The sequence below is a fragment of the Eriocheir sinensis genome, chromosome 1, assembly GCF_024679095.1.
Source record: "Eriocheir sinensis breed Jianghai 21 chromosome 1, ASM2467909v1, whole genome shotgun sequence".
NCBI classification, from domain to species: domain Eukaryota; kingdom Metazoa; phylum Arthropoda; class Malacostraca; order Decapoda; family Varunidae; genus Eriocheir; species Eriocheir sinensis.
In genome coordinates, this window is record NC_066509.1 from 1,819,519 (window position 1) to 1,834,819 (window position 15,301).

A 15,301-nucleotide genomic window follows, 5' to 3' on the forward strand; every position below is an offset into this window, starting at 1 on the left:
CCCCGTGAAAAGGATAATTAAAAGGAAGAAGAAGAAGGAGGAGGAGGAGGAGGAGGAGGAGGAGGACAGAGTAAAGAAGAGAGATGAAAGCCACTACCACCACCATCACCACCCCCAGTACCAGCATCACCAGTACCAGCACCAACACCATCTACACCAATACCACCACCACTCCCAGAAACACTACCACCAACATCACCACCACCACCAACAGTACCACCACCAGTACCAATACCACCAACACCACTCCCAGAAACACTACCACCACTCCCAGAAACACTACCACCAACACCAGCAGTACCACCACCAGTATACCATTACCACCAACACCAGTAACACCAGCACCATCACCACCAGCAACACTACCACCTCCACCACCACCACCAGTATAACATTACCACCAACACCAACACAAGTAACACTACCACCACCCCCAGTAACACCAGCACTACCACCACCACCACCAGCAACATTACCACCTCCACCAACACCACCAGTACCACCACCACCACCAGTAGCGCCATCAGACTGAAGGGGAAACTAAAAAGAAACTAAAAAAAAATAAAAAATAAAGTAATAGAATTTGCGTCGTTATAAAAAACAGAGATAAAAAATAAAGGAAATATCACCAGCAGAAGCAGCAACAACAGCGCCTCCATACTGAAGCGAGGAAACTAAAAAAAAAAAATTAATAAATAAATTGAAAAAAAAAAAAGATTAATAGAATAACTTGTATATATAAAAAATTTTGATACCTCTGTGAAAATTTGAGACTGAAAAAAGGAAAAATATTAAAATGTCGAGCAGAAGAAAAAGCGACGGACGAAAACGAGATTAACTTTAGAAAAAATATATTCTCCTAAAGTTAGTGTATTCTTCAAGCGCCCTGTCGGTAAGTTTAGTGTGTTATAGAAGTTAAGATCACAGTCAGCCAGTCAGTAAGTTAGTCAGTTAGTAAGTCAGGCATTCACAATTTTCTGTTCAGTCAGTCAGTTAGTCACTCATTTATTCAGTCAGTCAGTCAGTCAGGCAGTCATTCTTGCTTTCCTTCCTTCCTTCCTTCCTTCCTTCCTTCCTTCAATTACTCACTCAATCATTCATTCATTCAGTCAGTCAGTCAGTCAGTCAGTCACTCATTCTTGCTTTCCTTCCTTCCTTCCTTCCTTTCTTCCTTCCTTTCTCCCTTCCTTCCTTCAATTACTCATTTAATCACTCACTCATTCATTCATTCATTCAGTCAGTCAGTCAGGCAGTCATTCTTGCTTTCCTTCCTTCCTTCCTTCCTTTCTCCATTCCTTTCCTCCTTCCTTCCTTCCTTCAATTACTCACTTAATCACTCACTCATTCATTCAGTCAGTCAGTCAGTCACCCAGTCAGCGAGCCACCCACTCACTCACTCACTCAGTCCAAAAAGCATCACCTGAGCACTCTCCCAAACCACCTCTACCGTCATATCCAGCTCCCCACAAGCGTCACCTGAGCACTCTCCCAAACCACTTGCACACTCATATCTAGCTCCCCACAAGGATACAGCCTCCGAGGTAATGACAGGGGCGTATAACGAACCTGCATGTCATCATAATTAGTATTCTCTGACGACACTCTGTGAAAAAAACTATAATAAAAACAGTAACGCGTTTATTATTTTTTAGCCAGCACGTCCCGGATCGAGGCCCAAACAAAGGAGCACAAAGGACAATGAGGGCACGAGAATAATAAAAGAAAGAGAGAGAAAGAAGAAAGCCTTGAAGTCGCTCCCCTTTCACGCTGGAGGACCGACCCGGAGGAGAAGAAAAAGTGGAGCAAGGAGGTTAACTTAGTATCCCCTCCTCCTTATTTTTTCCTTCACTCCCTCTCCCCTTCAGCTCTCCCTTCCCCCTTTTCCTTCACCTCCTCCCCCTTCTCCCTTCAGCTCTCCCTTCCCCCTTCCCTCACCTCCTCCTCCTTCTCCCTTCATCCCTTCCCTTCCTACCCTCCTTCAGCTCTCCCTTCCCCCTTTTCCTTCACCTCCTCCTCCTTCTCCCTTCACCCCTTCTCCCTTCCTTCACCCCCTTCTCCCTTCACCTCCTTCTCCCTTCACCCCTCCATTCCTTCACCCCTTCCCTTCCAGCACCTCCTCCCCTCTTCTCCACCTACTCTCGTTCATCTAAACATCCTCCTCCACCTCCTCCTGCACCTTCTCTTCTTCTTCTTCTTCTTCTTCTTCTTCTTCTCCTCCTCCTCCTCCTCCTCCTTCTTCCACTTCCTCTTGTTCCGCATCACGCATTTAGATTCGTCATTACTGCTAAATTTCTCTCCAGTTTTTTTTCTTTTCTCCTCGATATGTTTGTCCTCCTTTTCCTCCCCTTCCTGCTTTTCCTCCTCCACTTTTTTATGTTATCTTTATTTTCTCTGTTTCCACCTCTATCTCAGTTTTCCTTTTCCTCCTCCTCTTCTTCCTTCTTCTCTTCCTCTACCTCTACCTCTACTGTCTTCATCTTCTCTCACAATTTTCCTCCCTCTCCTTCTCCTCCTCCTCCTCCTCTTACTTCATTTTCATTCCCCTTCCTCCTCTTCCACTAAAACATCCACATCTCTCCACCTCCTCCTCTTCTGTCTTCCCCTCTTCCACCAATTTACATTTCATCTTCCTCCTCCTCCACCACCACCACTCCCTTTCCCTCCTCCTCCTCCTTCTCCTCCTCCTCCTCGTCCATCTCCACCCTCTTCCCTACCACCACCCTTCATCCTTTTTCTCTACAATCACACCCACAACCCTTAATCCACTTCCTCCACTCACTTGCTTCCCATTTTTCATCCACAATCACCCTGACACACTTCCCTCCACCACCACCACCACCACCACTACCACCACCACGAGTCATCACATCTATCACCACCAACCAACCTCACAATACATTATTCCTTCTTTCTCCTCCTTCTCCTCCTCCTCCTCCTCCTTCTCCTACTCCTCCTCCTCCTCCTTCTCCTTCTCCTTGTCACACACACACACACATTACATACTCTATACACCACCACTACCTCTACCTCTACCTCCACTGGCCTCTACCTCTGCTTTCTCTCTGTACTCTCGACCACTATCAACACCACTATCATGAACGTCACTATAGGCGTTCACCACTCATTCATCATCCTCACCAACACCATATGGCTTTTGCTGTCACGTGTATTTGAAGTATAGCATTTTCAAGGGAGTTTTTTTTGTGTTTGTTTGTTTGTTTGTTTTTTGTTGTTCTCTCTCTCTCTGGTAATGACTTAGAGAGAAAAAGAAAAAAAATTGAGATAGATAGATAGGTATAGAGAAAGAGATAAGGAGATAGACAGAGAGAGATTATTATGGATGTAGAAGAGATAAAAAGGAGACGAAGGAGTAATAAGTAGAGAAAAGAGAAGGAAAAGTAGATAGAGAAGTAAAACGAGGAATAAGAAGATTACGGAAAAAGAAGGAAAAGAAGAAGAGAAGAAAATAAGAGAAATAGATAGACAGAGAGATAAATAGAAAAATAGATGTCTTATTTTTTTTAGTGTGTTGTGATCTATACCGTGGACAGATAAGTGGTGATGATAAATGGTGATGACAAATTGGTGATGACGAAAATACTGACACACACACACACACACACACACACACACACACACACACACACACACACACACACACACACACACACACACACACACGTCATCATTACAGTTCCCATCATTAGTTATCGGTCATTACCACCACCATCATCACCACCATTATCACCACCACCACCACCACCAGTAATAGCAACAACAACATTCCTTCCTCGACTACCACAATACCTCAACCATCATCACCACTATTATCACCACCACCACCACTATCATCACCACTATCATCACCATTACCTTTACTTAATATCTGTCACCACCACCACCATCACAACAACAACCAACATTCCCATCTTAACTATCACCATTCAACTACCAGCATCACTACCACCATCACCACTAACACCACCATCACTACCATGGCATTACACCACAACACTATAAGCACAACACTAAGATCAACACCACGACACAACACCACACGGCACCACCACCACTACGACGCACCACAACCTCCATAACCATCACCACAACCACCATCAACAACACAACACCAGCATCACCACAACGACCTCCACCACCATCAACAACATCACCACTGCCACACCACCACCACCACCACCAGAGCCTGACTAATGCAATAATTCGTTCTCTGGGGAAAAAAAATAGAGAAAAAACGAAGGGAAAAAAATCACATCTTGGCCAGGAAAACATCAAAAGGGAAAACGCCTGCCTGACCTCACATAACTTTCCTCCCTCCCTTCCCTCCCTTCCCTCCTTCTCTCTTCCCCTCAATCCCTCCCTCTTCTCATCCATCCCTCCCTTCCCTCTTTCCTTCCTTCCTCTCCTTCCCTTCCCCCCCTAAAGTGAAGCCAAGCGAGCCACGCGCCAAAATATATTACGTGGATTATTTTTCTTAAACCCCATTTTTATCTTGAGGTTTAATATAAGAAACTAGCTTTAGGGTGACTTTCTTTCTGGAGGGTCGTCTGTTTGAAGCACTTTATATTTCCTCTGGTGTGGTATCGCTTATTAATTTTGTTTTTCCTTATGTCTTACTTAACTTATGTCTATCTTGAGCTTAAAGAATATAGTTAAGTTGATGCAATTTTCTGTGTCTGTTAGAGGAAGAATATTTCCTTTGAGGGTTTTCAGGAACGTATATATATTTTTTTTCCTTTTTCTGGCTTTATTTCTTATTTCATGTCTTATTAAATATACGTCTCTCTCGAGCTTAAAGAATAAATTCAAGTTGATGCAGTTTTCTGTGTCATCTGTTAGAGGAAGAATATTTCCTTTGAGGGTTATCAGGAACGTATATATATATTTTTTCCTTTTTCTGGCTTCATTTCTTATTTCATGTCTTATTAAACATACGTCTCTCTCGAGCTTAAAGAATAAAGTTAAGTTGATCCAATTTTCTGTGTCAAATGTTAGAAGCAGAATATTTCCTTTGAGGGTTATCAGGAACGTATAGATTTGCCTTTTTGTGTCTTCATTTCTTATTTAAACATTTCATTTTTGAGCCTAGAAAAAAATAATGATATAATTTTCCAACGTGTCAGCTGATAGTGGCAAATTGGTATTCTTTCCGTGGATTATCGTGTATTAGTTTTTTCTTTGTTTTCTTTGTTTCTTATTTAACTTATGCATCTCTTGAATTTAAAGAACGAATATATATACTCGATACAATTTTCTCTGTCATCTGTTAGTGGTACAATATTTCCTTTCAGTGGGTTATCGTATATTAATTTTCTTTGTTTTTCTTTGTTTCTTATTTAACTTATGTATCTCCTGAGCTTAAGGAATTAATATATACACTCGATACAATTTTCTGTCATCTGTTAGTGGTACAATATTTCCTTTTAGTGGGTTATCGTATATTAATTTTCTTTGCTTTTCTTTGTTTCTTATTTAACTTATGTATCTCCTGAGCTTAAGGAATTAATATATACACTCGATACAATTTTCTGTCATCTGTTAGTGGTACAATATTCCCTGTAGTAAGTTATCGTATATAAATTTTCTTTGTTTTCTTTGTTTCTTATTTAACTTATGCATCTCTTGAATTGAAAGAATGAATATACATACTCCATACAATTTCCTGTCTTTTGTTAACGGTACAATATTTTTCCTTGGGAGGGTTATCGTATACTAATTTTGTTTTTATTATTATTATTATTATTAAACTTATTTCACTATTGAGCTTAAAAAAATAAATGAATGGTATAATTTTCCACCGAGTCTTCTATTAAGGGCACACTATTTCCTTTCCTGGGTTATCTTTTATTGAATTTCTCTGTTTCTTCTTCGTTTCGTATTATTAAATTTATATCATCACTCTTGAGCTTAAAAAATAAATGACAAATGAATTCCCTCCGAGTCTTCAATTAAAAGCAAAATACATCCTTGGCGGGTCACGGTATATTAGTTTTCTTTGTTTCTTCTTTCCTTATTAGACGAAGTTCACCCTTAAGTAAAAAAAATAGATGAATGATGTGAATTTCCGCCGAGTCTTCTATTAGAGGCAGAATAATTCCTCAGCGTGTTATCGCATCCATATTAAAATTCTTCTCTTTCTTCATTTCTTATTAAACGCTTTCATCTCTTGACCTAAAAAAAAACTCGGTGCATGATAAAATTCTCCACCGCATCGTTTATTAGAAGGAAAGGAAATGAAAGGAGAGGGGAGGAAAGGAAAGGAAAGGAGAGGAAAAGAAAGGAAAGGAAAGGAAAGGAAGAAAATGGGAAGGGAAGGAAAGGAAAGGAAAGGAGAGGAAAGGATGAAAATGGGAAGGGAAGGAAAGGAAAGGAAAGGAAAGGAAAGGAAAGGAAAGAAAGGAAAGGAAAGGAGAGGAAAGAGAAGGAAAGGAGAGGAGAGGAAAGGCAAGGATAGGAAAGGAAAGGAAGAGAAAAGGAAGGAAAGGGAAGGAAAGAAAGATGAATTACAGTAAAGAATCAAAACAAAATAAACTAAACTAAACTAAACTGGACTAAGAGAATGTAAAGCAAAAATACAGTGAAGCTCCGAGACAGAAAAACAATCCAAAAAGTGAAAAGGGAGTGAGTTATGCAAAGATCTGAAGGCACTCCGCTTCTTCCATTTCCGGGGCGTTTTGAGTTACAGGGGCCGGTGGAGTGCGAGGGAGAGAGTGTGCGTGTGCGTGTGTGTGTGTGTGTGTGTGTGTGTGTGTGTGTGTGTGAGGGAGTGAGTCAGCGCTCCAAACGTCCCGCCTCGTAAGGAACACACAGATAAGAGAACAGGTCCCAAATCAGACTTCAATTCCTTATATACAAACGGACACCTTATTGTGGCTCTCTAGAAAGGTATCTGATCCTCCTACTCGCTTTTTTTTGCTTTCCTCTTCCTCCTCATTCTTCTTTTTCATTCTTGTTTTTATGTATCTTTTTTCTCTCCTCGTTCTCCTTATTTTCATTCTCTTTCTCCTCCTCCTTTACTTCTTTTTAATATATCTTTTCTTTTCTCTTTCTCATTTCCTTATTCTCCTTCTCTCTCTCCTACTAACTCTCGTTTTCTTCAATTTATCTTCCTTTTCTTTCCTCTTCCTCAGTCACTTCCTATTCCTCCTTCTGTTATTTTTCATTTTATCTTTCTTTCTTTCTTTCTTCTCTCCTCCTTCTCTCATTTCAGTTTATCTTTCTTTCCTCTTCCTCTTCCTACTTCTCTTCTTTCTTCCTCATTCATTATCTCCTCCTCCTCCTCCTCCTCCTTCTGCACCACCGCCTCCTCCCCCACCTCCACCACCTGTATATCTTTCGCAGGTGTAATTAGAGGGACGGAAGCTCTTTAAGGGAATTAAGTACCCGACGCAAGATGAGTTTTTCCGCCACGACGCCTTTAATCCAATCCTTGACCTGTTTCTCTCCCTTGAGCCGAAGAAGAAGACGAAGGGAAGGGGAAGGGGTAAGGAAAAGGGGAAGGGGGAAAGGGAAGGGGAAGGGTGTTTACGTGACTAGCGGCGACACGAATCAAATAAGAGAGAAAAATATTATTGTCCCAGAGAGAGAAGGAACACGAAAAGGAATGAACGGGAACAGTGAAGGGCGAAGACTTGTAATGTGTTAGAGACAAGAGCGCTGAACGAGAAGACAAGACGAATGGGGGAGATGAAGACGTGTTAAGAGATACCAAAAGAAGGAGGGAAGACAAGTTTAAAGACAAGAGCACTGAATGAGAAGACCGAGAAGAATGTAAGAGATGAAGACGAGTGTTAAGAGAGAGCAATAGAAGAGTTAGACAAGTAAGGGAGAGGAATAAGAGGTGAAGACATGCGTTAAGATAGACCGAAAAAGAGTGAAGTACGAGTATATAACAAACGAATGTATAATGAACTAGGAGACAGAAGAACATAAGAGATGAAGACGAGTATTAAAGGAGAGAACAGTCAAGGAAGTGAAGCCGTGAAAGACAAGATGAACAGACGAGAAGAAGGGATAAAAAAGTGCGTCTAAGAGAAAGAAACCACACACACAAAAAAAATATTGGGCAAAAGACTATGAAAAAGGTGAATACTGAACTAGAAATTAAAAAAAAAATAGAATGAGACTGCAGAGAAAGAAAAGTTACAATATTGAGCTACAAACAAAGATAGACTGACAAAAACGAGAATATAGTCAAAGTCTGAAAAAAAGAAGAGAATATTGGGCTATGGATCGGACCTGCCTACCTGCATTTTTCTGGTGTGTTCGGTATCGGCCCAGCATAATTTAGAATCCCTGAATAATGCTTCCCCGCGTTGAAGAGGGAGAAAACACCAATGAACAAGGAAACATGAAGAAAAGAAGAAGAAAGGAAGACGTAGAGAGACCAATTGAAGGATTAAAGACAAGACCAACGAAAGAGAAAACGAAGATAAGAGGTAAAGAGGAGCGTAAAGGAAACAACTCAAGGGGAATAAACAAAGAAAAGAGAACAACAAAAAGCGTAAGATAGATAAGAGAGACACTATCAAAAAGCGGTAAAGCCATGACCGTGCTGAATCAAGAACAACACCAATAAAAGAAGACACAAACGAAGAGAAGAGAAATATACGTGCGTTTAATCAGGAGAGCCAACACAAATGAACGATCAGTATCTCTCTGTACAACACGGGTCTAGTGTTTATCTCACGTTCCAAGCTAGAAACAAAAGGATGAGGGAGGGTACTTAGAGGCAACAGTCGGGTGGAGGAAGTAAGAAAAGGTAGTTAGCGTTATGATTTTGCCACTAATCTGGTGTTTGTTTTGACCAATAAACAAGAAGGCAAACGATTATATAAGAGGTTAAAGACATGTACTTAAGACAGACCAAGAGAGAGACAATAGCAGCGAGAGAGAGGGCGAGGAGGAGGCAAGGCGGCGAGGAGGCAAAGAGGAGGGTGTGTAGAAGCGCCGGGACTCACGTAAAGGAAACATGAGGGCGTGAAGGAGACAAGAGGAGGTAGTCTGAAAGGGTGGCGTGACGGGGAGCGGCTCTGAAAGGGGCGAAGCAGGTGTGTGCAGACGACCAAAGGGATGAGGAGAAAAGAAAAGGTGAGGGGCAGGTGTACAGAGAGGGAGGGAGAGAAAGAGAGGGAGTGTGAGAGAGAGAAATAGATAGATAAAGAGGTAGATAGGGACGAGGAGACAAGAAAAGGTGAGAGGCAGACGTAGAGAGAGAGAGAGAGAGAGAGAGAGAGAGAGAGAGAGAGAGAGAGAGAGAGGGAAGGGAGAGAAGTAGATAGATAAATACAGATAAATAGATTAGTAGGTAAGTAGGAAGGTAAGTTGATAAATAGATAGATAGATAGACGGACAAAGACAGACCGACAGATGGATAGATAAAGAGACAGAAAGAGGGAAAGAGAAAATGAGAGATAAAGAAAGAGACACAGCTAGACAGATAGACACACAGAAAGACAGATAGATAGATAGATAAGGAGAGAGAGAAAGAAGAAGAAGAAAAAAGAAAATGATTGACAGAGAGACAGACAAAAAAAGAAAAACAAACATAAAAAAAAAAACTTAAATATGAGAAAACAAGAACCCGACACAAACTAAGCAAGAAAAAAAAGAAAAATAAAGAGGGCAACAAAAAAGAAGATGGGAGATAAAGAAGAAGACGGGACGGGACCAGAGCAACAAAAAGAAAGAAAAAAAGCTGAATAAATTAGAGAAAAGGTAAGAGAAACGTGAACCGGGAGGGAAGGAGGGAGGGAGGGAAGGAGAGAGGGAGGGAATAAAGGAGGGAAGGAGGGAGGAAGGGGACATATGATACCTTCCTACACCTTCAGAAGCAGAGGAAGACCCATGTTGGAGAGGGGAGAGGGGAGGTGAGGGAAGGGTAGGGAGAGGTAGGGAGGGAAGGGTAGAGGTGGGGAGGTGAGGGGACTGGTGGAGAGGGGAAGGGAGAGGTGGGAAGGGGACAGGTGGGGGAGGAAAGGGGAGGGAAGGGTGAGGAGGGGAGGGGAGAGATGGGGATGGGAGAGGAGTAGTGGGGACTGGTAAGAAGGGGAGGGGAGAGGTGGGGAGAGGGGAGGGAATAAGACATGTTGAGAAAGTAGAGTTCCCTCCCATTCCTCTCCCATACTACGAGCTCTGCCTTCCTCGGCCACTCCCTCGAGATCAGCTTTAAAAGTACCGTATCAGACAGCCAGATCCCATTCTTTAAGAGCCATTTATGATCCACTTTTACAGGCTTCATCATCTTAATCATCATCATCATCATCATCATCTTCAGTCATTACTAGTCCACTGCAGAACTAAAGCCTTTCCCAACGTCCTCCAAATCTCTGTCTGATGTTAGTGTTGGACTGAGGAACTGAACCCGCGTATTCTCAAACATTTGGGGGACTTCATACACCCACATTTGATAAGGCTTTCCTGGAGGTTGTTGTGGGCATCTCCATGGGTAGTTTTACGAGCCTTGGGGGACTTTTAAACCCACATTTGATAAGGCTTTCCTGGAGGTTGTTGTGGGCATCTCCATGGGTAGTTTTACGAGCCTTGGGGGACTTCATACACCCACATTTGATAAGGCTTTCCTGGAGGTTGTTGTGGGCATCTCCATGGGTAGCTTTACGAGCCTTGGGGGACTTCATACACCCACAGCTGATAAGGCTTTCCTGGAGGTTGCTGTGGGCATCTCCATGGGTAGTTTTATGAGCCTTGTGATAGTTTGACAAGGCTTCTGTACCCTTACCGTAAAAACACCCTTGAGAACCAGACTGATCTCCTTTATGGCCCTTGGAAATAGTTGCTGGAAAAGCCGAAAGAGTCTGAGTTATAGGCCTTAAGTTCACACATCCACATTTGACAAGGCTTTCGTAGAGGTTATGTTAGTATTTCCATGGGTAGCTTTATGAGCCTATTGATAATCTGACAAGGCTTCTACGTCATGAACCTGAAAAATACTTATATGGACCCGACTGATCTCCTTTGTACCCTTTGGAAAGAGATGTGAGAGCCGACCTTAATCACACACACCCACATTTGTTAAGGCTTTCGTGGAGGTTATGTTAGTATTTCCATGGGTAGCTTTATGAGCCTAGTGATAATCTGAGAAGGCTTCTACGTCATGAACCTGAAACACATTTATGCAGACCCGCCTTTGGGAATGGTTGTTGCGAAAACCGAGAGAGGTCTAAGAGTACGGACCTCAAGCTTATGAAGCGTCCCCATTGTCCAGGCTGCGGTTCAGAGCCTGGCGTATGTGGGTCAGAGTCGCCGCGGCCACACGCTGAGAGAAACCAGAAAGAGTCGGGAAGGCGAGGTGTTTGCGGCTTCCGTTAAAAAGCAGCGTAATGGGCTTCACCACGCACGGGATGGCAGCGAGAATCCCCTTTTTTTCCCTCTTTTTTTCCCTATTTATTTCCCTACACTGACGCGGAAGAAAGCGGGTCAAGGCTGAAAAATACGCCTAACGGGGGATAAAAAGGGGCGGAGTAATGATTGCTCCGCCCCGATAACGTTACCTTGGCAGACTCCGGAGGGAAGAAAAGTTTAAAGTATAGAGATTTTTGTGGAGTCTGTCACGCGGCTTCTCGTATTGGTTGAGGACGGAGTGTGACCTCACGCCCTGTAAGTAAATATTTATATCAGTCTATGTTTTGTTTTCTCTTTTACGTTCCGCATATGGCGCCGGTAGGCTTTTCCTCGGGCAAGTGTTTATAGTGGCGCGCTCTTGCTAGGCTCATGCTGCCTCCCCCACCCCCCCACCCCACCCCCACCCCACCCCGAGCTCAATTTTTATCCTCTTTCCAGAGAGAATCTAGAGTCCAGGTTGACAGGTGGTCTTCAGGACAGCATGTGTGTAGTCTTAGGCCACTCGGCAGTGACTGAAAAATCCCAGCTTGTGGCAGCGGGCGGGACGCAAACACGCGTCCTCCTAGCTGGACCCCGCGCCCGCACGCTAACCACTCAGCCACCGCCTCCTCCCCTCTCCCTGTTTGTTTGTTTTTCTATCTATGAACCTTCTTTTTTATGAATCTGTCTGTTTCTCTATCAATCTACGAATCTCTCTATCTACCTATCTATCTATCTATTTATCTATCTATCTATAAATCAACTCTTTTACCTTGAACTAGCCGACCACGTGTTTTGCAAGAGATTTTGTCAATCTATCTGTCTTTCTATCTCTACCAACCTACCTGACTATCTATCTATCTATCAAATTATCCCTCCCCATAATAACGGGCCACATGTATTGCAGAGTTTTCGTCTATCTATGTGTCTATATGTCTGTCTGTCTGTCTCTACCTACCTATCTAATTATCCCTCCCAAAATAGCAGGCCACACATTGAGCAAGAGTTTCGCCACCACACCGCCACCGCCACGCCACCAAAGCAACAAGCAGTGGACACACGATCGTGGGAACCATAACACCAACTGCGCAAAACGTGATTACAGCAAAGAATGTTCTCACGTAACGCGGCGAGCAGGACCCAGGAGAACACACCCACACCAACACACACACACACAGCCACCCACCCACCCACACACACACAGCCAGTCCCTCCCTCTCTAACCAGTGGGAAATACGGGGCTTCAGTGTATTACGGGTGAAGAGGTGCGTGAAGGGTGTATGAAGGGTGTGTGTGTGTGTGAAGGGAAGGTAGACAGAGTAAGAGACAGAGATCGGTAAGGAAGATCACACACCTACCCACACACACACTCAGTCCCTCCCTTCTCTAATCAGTGGGAATCCTGTACTTCGTCATGTTGTAGGTGAATAGGTATGTGAAGGGTGCGTGTGTGTGCGTGTGTGTGTGTAGGTATAAGAGAGAGCAGGTAAGAGACAGAGACAGAGGGTGGTAAGCAAGATCACACACCTACCCACACACACACACACGCAATCCCTCCCTTCTTTAATCGATGGGAACCCGATACTTCGTTATGTTGTAGGTGAAGGGTGTGTGCGTGTGTGCGTAGGTATAAGAGAGAGCAGGTGAGAGAATGGTAAGAGAATGGTTAGTATCAAAAACAGGCAAAAGACAGAGACGGAAGAAACAGAGAGGTATGTAAGAGTGGTTCAAGAGGTGACAGAGAAAGGTAAATGACAGTGTTAAGAAAGGTAAGCAACAGCGAGAGGTTAGTGACACATATACTACCTGGTGTGAAAATCATAAATGCATAAAAGAGTTAAAAATGCATAATAAAAAGTCTAAAAAGCACTATAGGAGTAACCAACAATACCAATAAGCCTCCTGGAAGAAAATAGTACATAAAATAGTTGACAGAGTAAATTGACAGAGTGACAGAGAGAGGTAAGAAAAATAAATGACAGACAGACAGGAAAGTGGACAGACAGCGATCATGATATACTTCAGTTTCCCTTCTTGAGAGACATAGATTATACGTGTGTACTTTCCAGGCAACTGTTATTGGTTTGGTCAGTGATGGAGGTGTGTAGGTATGCAGGTAAAGGTAATGAAAGAAAGGTGTGTGAGGGGCTCATACAATTCTAATTAACAGGTAAGGTAAGACATGTTCCTCTGTTTCATTATGAGTATGGCTTATGTCTGTGGCGTTAGTGTGGCGATAAGTATGAATAAGTGAGTGAGTATTTAACGTATACATGTAAGTATGAATATATGTATGAAAGTAGGTAAATATATATGGAGATAACTGTGTATATATGTATGTATGTATGTATGTAGTTAGGTAGGTACGGAGATAGGTACGCATGTAATTGGGTAGGCAGGTAATTATATGTCCAGGTAAAAAGAAAGTTAGTCAATAAATAAGTAAATAAGGGAGCCATTACGTAGGCATGTGCTCTGGCGTAGCATGACAACCATACATCAAATTTCTCTCGCCATCGATGAGTGACTCCCGCCGCTTCCTCTTCCTCCCTACTCACCCACACGAGACCAGCCCGCGCGTTTCCCTGACTGAGCAAGCTGTTAGGGCGTTACGGGGTCCAATAATAAGTGGGGTAATGTGTCCTGATTCTGGTGCAGCGTGAAAAAAACATATATCAAGCTTCTATGCACCAATGGGAGAGGCTGCCATTCACGTATTAGATAAGCTTGAGTGTTCTTGAGTATAGGTTACGTTTGGGGGTGAGAGGGTTAACTTAGTATGTGAGGTATTGTGTCCTGGTTCTACTGCAACGTGAAAAAACATATATTGAGCTTCTATGCATCACTGAGAGAGGCTGCCATTCACGTATTAGATAAGCTTGAGTGTTCTTGAGTATAGGTTACGTTTGGGGGTGAGAGGGTTAACTTAGTATGTGAGGTATTGTGTCCTGGTTCTGGTGCAGCGTGAAAAAACATATATTGAGCTTCTATGCATCACTGAGAGAGGCTGCCATTCACGTATTAGATAAGCTTGAGTTTTCTTGAGTATAGGTTACGTTTGGGGGTTAGAGGGTTAACTTAGTATGTGAGGTATTGTGTCCTGGTTCTGGTGCAGCGTGAAAAAAACATATATTGAGCTTCTATGCATCACTGAGAGAGGCTGCTATTTACCCGTCAGAAGAGATTGAGGTTTCGTGGGTGACTTTAGTTTGTGTTCAGCGTTGCAATGGTTAATATGAAAGGTAATGTGTCTTGGTTTTAGTGTAGTATATAAGACCATACATTAGATTTCTATGCACCAATAAGACCCTTCCATTCACCCATCATCCAGGCTTGAGGTCCCATGAGTGAGTGTAGGTTAGGTTTAGTGTTGCAAAAGGGGTTAAAATGAAGGGTAATGCAATCCTAGTTCAAATGCAGCAGAAGAAATATACATCAGGCTTCTATGCACCCATGAGAGACCCTGCCATTCACCGATCATCCAGGCTTGAGGTCCCGTGAGTGAGTGTAGGTTAGGTTTAGTGTTGTAAAAGGGGTTAAAATGAGGGGTAATTCAATGCTAGTTCAAATGCAGCATAAGAAAACATATATCAAGCTTCTATGCACCAATAAGACCCCCTGCCATTCACCTAAGAAGAGCTTGAATTTCTTTGAGTTTAGGTTCTTTTTAGTGTTGCAAAAGGGGTTAAAATGAAGGGTAATTCAATCCTAGCTCAAATGCAGCATAAGAAAACATTATCAAGCTTCTATGCACCAATAAGACCCCCTGCCATTCACCGATCATCCAGGCTTGAGGTCCCATGAGTGAGTGTAGGTTAGGTTTAGTGTTCCAAGGTGGTTAAAATGAAGGGTAATTCAATCCTAGCTCAAATGCAGCATAAGAAAACATTATCAAGCTTCTATGCATCGCTGAGAGACCCTGCCAATCACCTATCATACAGGC